The sequence below is a fragment of the Acinonyx jubatus genome, chromosome E4 (assembly GCF_027475565.1).
Source record: "Acinonyx jubatus isolate Ajub_Pintada_27869175 chromosome E4, VMU_Ajub_asm_v1.0, whole genome shotgun sequence".
In the NCBI taxonomy this organism is placed as follows: domain Eukaryota; kingdom Metazoa; phylum Chordata; class Mammalia; order Carnivora; family Felidae; genus Acinonyx; species Acinonyx jubatus.
This window is the reverse complement of record NC_069395.1, coordinates 33,889,023-33,896,021: the sequence shown is the minus strand read 5'-3', so window position 1 is coordinate 33,896,021 and position 6,999 is coordinate 33,889,023. Positions and strand designations below refer to the sequence as shown.

At 55.4% G+C, this 6,999-nt stretch overlaps 1 long non-coding RNA gene across 3 annotated transcripts; it reads left to right on the top strand.

The window, feature by feature from the left end:
• LOC128313006 (uncharacterized) lies at positions 1-6,752 on the top strand. 3 transcript variants are annotated; one of them, XR_008293086.1, is made up of 3 exons: positions 1-3,220; positions 3,351-4,604; positions 4,710-6,752. It is a non-coding gene; the product is annotated as an uncharacterized LOC128313006 (long non-coding RNA). The 3 variants fall into 3 exon arrangements; XR_008293085.1 differs by having other exon boundaries at positions 1-4,183; positions 4,479-4,604; XR_008293084.1 differs by having other exon boundaries at positions 1-4,604.
• The last annotated feature ends 247 nt before the right edge of the window (positions 6,753-6,999 follow it).

The window sequence follows — 6,999 nt, the reverse complement described above, 5'->3', positions numbered from 1 at the left end:
AAGGGACAGTTGGGTATTTCATATTTCTCTTAAAAAAAAACTTTTTTGATTAAAGCTCTAGATTTTTTTTTTCTTAAGTGCCCCTTCCACCCCCAAAGATGTCCAGGTCCTAGTCCCTGGAACCTGTGAATGCTACCTTACACGGCAAGAGAAATTTTACAGATGTGATTATGTTAAAGATCTTCAGGAGATTATCCTGGATTATTGTAATCAAAAGAAGGTTTTATAAGTGGGAGGTAAGAGAGTCAGAGTCAGAGCTGTGTCAGTGGAAACAGAGGTTGGAGTGACGCCGTGCGAGAAAGATTTAGCTGAAGACTGATGGCTTTGAGGCTGGAGGAAAGGTCCGGAAACCGAGGACTGCAGGTGTCCTCCAAGAGGTAGAAAAAGGCAAGGAAACAGATTCTCCCCTGGAGCTTCCAGAAGGAACACAATCCTGCCGATTCCTTGATTCTAGGCCAGGGAGTCACATTTGGAATTCTGACCTCCAGAAGCGTAAGATAGTAAATTTGTGTTATTTCAAGCTGCCACAGTTGCGGTAATGTGTTAACAGCAGCAATAGGAAATTAATGCACGACCCCTCCTGGGAAAAAAGAAAATCCTGCTGTAGACCCACATCCATAGAAGGGGATGAACTGGGGAGAGGAGACAACTGGGCAAGAGCTGTTAAGAAGACAAGGGGCTCCTGCAACGCGGGTGAGAATGTCAGAGGCTACCCACGTGTGTGATGTATACGTAGGTTCTTTCTTATTCCAACACGGGTATGAGCTGGCGCCACGGAGATATACAGCGCAGTACTTGCCTGCGTCTGCATCTACTATTTTAACTATTTGTGTAGCCCTTTTTATTTCCCCTGCCAGCCTGCGCTTTTCCGTGATGGCATTCCTCATTAGGTCCTGGTCCTTTCCTCTGCCTTGTATGAATAACCCCGCCTTGCATTTATGAGGCATCTCCCACTTCCCCAAGCGTTTCTGCAGCCATTCCCCATTTTGAGCCCTACCACAACTCTCGTGGGGTCGGGCAAGACCACGAGTAGTGTTACCAATATATTTCACTGTCTCACGCAAGTTCTCCAACACCCAGGCCCTTCTGTCCCCAGTAGCCCACCCATTTTCTCTGCAAGGTGAACTCTAGGCTAGGGGTGAGAATGTGGAGGTGCTGTGGGCCTGGAGGGGTCCTGAGACTGTGAGCTCAGGGCCACCCAGAGTTACTGTGTGCAACTCCTTGGGCTTCTAACCTCTGAACCTGGAAGAAAAATGCCTTTGCCCAGCTTGGGGGCGGGGGAGGGCGGCGGGGAACTGCACCACTGTGAAACCTTTTTCACTGTTCTTCTCAAGGACATGGAGTAATTGGATGGGAAGAAAAGAGGTCAAAAGAGGCAGGGGAGGGCAGGTAGGCCAGGCTGACCGTCAGGGGTCCCCAGTCTGAGCCCCCTCCTCATCGCCAACTGTCCTACAGAGGCTCTACTGTGAAGGCAGGCAGGAGGGATGGGCATGCTTCTGGTCCGGGTTTCAGGGCCTGGCGGAAGGGAGCGTCAGAAGAGAGCGGTACCCATAATTCTTTGGATGCCATCCACAACCTCCCAGAGACAGCGGTGTCTCTGGTTAGAGACGGTTTCGGGCCATAGGTCCCCATATATCAGGGGTCTAAGCTTGCCCTGGAGCTTGCAAGTCACTTTGCCTGGATCGCACTTCCTCTGCAGAATGTGGGTAACACCTATCCTGCAAATCGCTGGGAGGATAAAAATAATACATGGAAAATAGGAAGCACTCAAATGACAGCTCTATTATTTACAGCCAAACAAACCGAGAGGGGAAGTGGATTTCTCAAAGTTGGGCAGCTGATAAACGGAATCAAGACCCCATCTTCAACCCAAGTCTTCAGTTTCTCATCCAAAGGCCCTCCACTTCCCACAACCATCTGTGGCCCGGCGTGGGACAACCACCTTCCCCCCCCCCCCCCCCCCCAAGACAAATCTTCCCAGCTCGGCTCACACAGAGAGAGCAGCAGGGGCTGCTTCTGCGCGCGGCCCCCACCCAGAACCCGCTGGAAGCTGAGCGCCGCACAGCTGCACACAACTGGCAACCCTCCCGGCTGGATCCCCGAAGGGCGGCGCCGCGACCCGAAACCTCTGCGCGGGGAGACGTCAGGGCGGCCGCGTGCGTCTCCTCCCTCCGGCCGCTGTCCCGACCGCCGCCCCCGAGCACAGGGGCACTGAGCCCGCGGTCAGGGCGGACCCCGGAGCGGCGCCAGGCACAGCCTGGCTGGCGAAGCTCCCCGCGCGCCTCCGCTCCCGGGTGCGAGCGCTTCGGGCCGGGGCAGCGTGGGGCAGCGGGGAGTAACCGGGAGCGCACGGAGCCAGGGCGCACGCACATCTGCAAACCCTTCCGCAAAGCTCTCCCTCTGCAAGCGTGTCGGGTCCGCGCGAAGGCCGGGCGGGAGGAACCCGGGGCGGCCGGGGGAGGCCTCGCGAAGTCGGCCCAGGGCGGCCGGGAGGCGACGGGAGAGGGGCCTGGCCCGCCGCCTGCAGGGTTCAGACGGGGCCAAGGAAGCCAAAAGCCGGCCGGCTCGCGCCAGCGCCGGGAGCCAAGGCTGACGCGGGGTGCTGAATAATGTTTGGCCGGCGGGCGCAGCCCCCGGGCTCGGCGGGGACGCGCGCAAGGGGCGGGCGGCCTCCCTCGGCGCCTCTGCCCCGAGCCCGCGCAGCCCGCTCCGCTGCGGGAGCGCTCCCGTCCCGGGCCCTGCCACCGCCGCGTCGGCCCGGAGGGCGGGCAGCAGGCGATTCCAACCCCACTCGGCCCCTCGGGACTCCCTGTTCTGGCGCGTGCCTGGGATCCCTGCGCAGATCGTGGGAGGACAGGAAATGCGGTCCCACTCCCCACGAAAGCGGTCCACCCGCCCCGTGCATGTTCCCAGGCGGGACAGCCCTGGGGCCCAGCGCTGAGATGGCTTGCGCGCAGAACTTCCTGAAAGTGAGCCACCTGCTTTGGGAAGATGACAAGAACGGGGAACCCTGAAGCTCAGCTGTGCTGAGCCCCTGAAACTCACCTGTCGTGAGCCACAAAGGGGCCTTACACAGCCCTGTTATCCCCTTACTGTCGTTAACAAGACTGTAAACATAAACAGGTTTGTATTTTACCTGGGCGCTTTCAACCCATCTTTCCTCTTTATCCTTACAGCAACCCTGTGACGCAGACAGAGCTGGTACCTATTCATTTTACAGGTGAGAAGTCGTAGGAGTGAGAAAGACCTGAGTTTCTGTGCCCATTCGCCTAGCCAAGCTCTGTCAACCAAAGGCTGACCCCCTTCTCCCTCTCTCTCTCCCTCTCTTTCTCTCTCTCTCCTTCCCTCAGCGGGAAGTCACGTTTCCACCCCCTGCAACATTCTTGAAGACGGTGGCCTCTATTTCTCTGAGAATTAGGCCTTCTAGTCTTCTGCTGCCTGGAGAGGTGGTGATAGCAAGTGATGAGGAAGCAGGTTCTCCTTACAGCAGGACACATTCTGTGAGTGGCCTTCTTAGATGCTTTCCTTCCAGCTGCAAGGAGGATCAGCACTCCTTGCCCTGGGCAAGTAGTTCTCAAAGTCTAGTCCTCAGACTGGCAGCGGGAGCGCCACCCAGGAACTTGTAAGAAGTCCATTCGCAACCTCTGCTCCACCCCAGACCTCCTGAATCGGACACTCTGGAGGCGGAGCCCAGCAATTTTGTTTTAAGAAACCATCCAGTGGATTCTGTGATACATGCTGAAGTTCTGGGAACCACTGTTCTAGAAAAACCTCTGCAGAAGCAGACTCTGAATCCAAGAGCCTGACTGCCGCACTGCTGAGGAGGTCCGAGAAGGCAAGAAATGAACTGGTCCGGCGATCAGCAGCAGTGTGATGGGTCCATTCTTCAGATTCTCTGTTAACTCTGTGTGTGTGTGTGTGTGTGTGTGTGTGTGTGTGCGCGCGTGCGCGTGTGCGTATGTGGGTAAACCTTTGGGGCCACATAAGAGATTGGAAAGAAATGGGGTCTTTCAGGGCGCCACACAATACTGCGTTCACACACCCACTCGACTCACACACCGAGTGGTCCTGCTGTGGACCAGTCCCTCAACTCGCTAAGGATGATCTGGATGTTCACTGATTCTTTGAGTTGGAAGAAACAGGTGCAACCAGGTCACGTCACGCAGTGGAACAGCGTTGCTAGGTACGAGGAAACACGTGAAGCGGACACTGCTGTTTCGTTCTCCCTGGCTGACAGAAAGCTGACCCTGACTCAGTTGAAGGGTAGAGCCAGGCTGTGCTTCCGGGAAGGGTGGGGGGGGGGAAGGGGGGGCAGGCTGCACTCCTCCCAGCTGTCCCTAGTGCTTAATGTAGGGATGGGTACCAGGTATGATTTCAACCAGTGACGGAGCAGGGAAGCTTGCTGGGGAGCGGTTGGAAAATTTTCCTCCCTGTCTGACAGGGTCACAAGAAACATGCATTTCCTTTTTTATCTCTAGATGCCACTGCTCGGAATCACTACGGTCTTTCTGAAAAGACAGTGACACATTGGACTGGAGGCGCAGGCAGCATATTGAGGGTGGCAGAGAAGAGAGTTAGGAAACACTTGGTATCTTCAGGATGTTGTTCAGCCGCCAGGTTCATGGATTTGGAGAGGTGGGGGAGGGGCGCGCCTTGGGATTTTCCTGTTAAACGAGATGGATTATCTTTCTTATCTAGACCGCTTCAAGTGCGGTTTTCTTTTGCAGCCCAAACCTTCCGAATACAACGAGTGAGACCAGAATCTCCCTGCGATACACAAGCAGAAATGCAAGTCCCGTGCGGCATCAGAGGGGTTATCAGGAGGACGTTCAGAGGCTCTGACAACGCTAGGCCTTAGATCGGCTGGCGTCCCGCATCTGTCTGTCTCAAGAGTTTCCGGCTCTGTTGCTCTCGCTGTCGGTCCCTTTTTGTGTCTGTCGTTTCCACTTTCTGCCCACTGGCCCTTACTCTCTCCGGTTTCCAGGTCAGATTTTCAACAATGAGAACCGGACTCGCCTCGTTGAGCAGCACAGCTTCTGATGGGGAAGGACTTCTCATGTGGGGCCTCCTCCTGGGTCGCTGGTCAGTCTGTGCATTGGCTGTCGTTGAATCAGGGTCCTGCTCCTGGTAAGGAGAGTGGATACAGAACGTGGCCAGCCCCACTCAGCCCGAGGCAGAGGCCGTGGGCTGGGAAGCCTCCCTGACAAGTAAACAAGGCCCTTGGCAGGTACTGAGACTGACTTGCCACCACGGCCTTCTCGGGAAACAATGAAATGGCAGCGCTGAGCCAACCAGGGTCAGAGCAAAGGAATCCACTCCAACCACAAACCCCCTCCGCTGTTGATCTGTCATACACCCGACAGTCCGGGGGGGGGGGTCTGGCCAAAATGTGTGCCTGGGTGCCTCGATCTGCCTCCAGACGCACAGTCGAACTGCTCAGAGACTATCCCCACCCCGGGTGGGTCCCCGCAGGAAGGAGGCGCCCTTGCTGCCTGCCCCGAACGCGCACACCACACATGATTTTTCCATATGGCACTTTATGGCAACCGTCTGCTGGGTTGCTTTGTTGTGTGCCGCATCAGGAAAGCCTTCGCGGTGCCGCCTTGTGCTGGGATGTGCCCGCAGCCGCCGCGCTGACGGAACGGAGAGTGGAAGGGACAGCAAACGACCGCAGCAGAATGTTTCCTAAAGCCACACTTTAAAAAAGCATAGGGGATACCGGCAACAAGGAGCCCAAGTGTGAGAGCACGACCTCGCTTCCGCTGTGTTTGTGGCATCCTGATCGGACGTGTGTTATTCTTTCCTTGAGAGCAAGCAATCACAGGAACGGAAGAGGCGCAAACTGAGGTGTTTCTGTCACTTGTTAGTTCTCTATCCTCAGGCGAGTTGTTTGAACTTCCTGAGCTTCAATGTCTTCATTGGTAAAATGCGCCTAATACTCCTTCCCTCGCAGGCTTGCCGTATTCCTTCTACGCAGTGAGGCACCTGAGAAGATGTTGAACACCTAATGTCCTAATATGTTAAAGCTGCAATTCCGAAAGACCCCCTCCCGGGGGGCAGGTGGGCTATCGGATGACTTTGAGAGACCCATAGTCTGAATCTCTAGACCATGGTATTGACTGAGTCCTGCAATGTCAGAAACGAGCCGTGGCTGGAAAGTGCCAAGTGGATCGTGGGATCTTGGGAAGAAGACAGCTTCGCTCATGCTCATCCGACCAGGAAATGGAGAGGAAGCCAAAGTAGCTTCCAGAGCTGAGCCCAGGTGTCACTCATCATTTTACGCTACATGGGAAGTGGGACAGGCCCCGGGCCTGACACCAGCTAGGCCTCCAAGGAAAGAATCAGAAGCCACGGTTACCAGTCAGTGAATGATGCCAGGGCAAACCACTCAGGGCATTAGGAGATGGGTCAGGAATAAGAATGGGATTTTTTGGGATTTGGGAGCCAAAGGATCTTCAGGGGAGTGATAGAGATGTTTAGGAATTCTCGGGCCTAGCATCGAGAAAGGTCAACTAGACGTCTGAGAGCACTCAGAAGTCTGGAATGGCTGCCTGAGGCCACACTCGAAGAGGAAATCAGCAGTGAGTGTTAGAGAGATTTTAGGGATCCCTGAAGGCCACACGATAGGAGTACCAGACACTGGTGTTATTTAAGATGGTGGGGAGGAACGGGGCCAGTTTTTTCCAGAAGACAAGAGTCTAAGGTGTTTCACTCCACCCCGCCCCCACCCCACCCCTGCACATCCTGCAAAATCCTCAGAACCATGAAGAGCCTGGGTCTGTCTCCCATCCATAGGTTACATTAAAATGCCCAGTCGGCCTTAAAATAGGAAGAGTCATCCAGGTGGGTAGGACCTCATCCTAAGAGCCCCTTGGAGGCAGAGAATTTCCTCTAGCTGGTCGCAGAAGGGGAAGTCAGGGATCTCAAGCAGAAGGACTCAAGTCTCTACCGATGGCTTGAAGAGGGAAGGGGCCACTTGTCAAGAAATTTGGTGGCTTC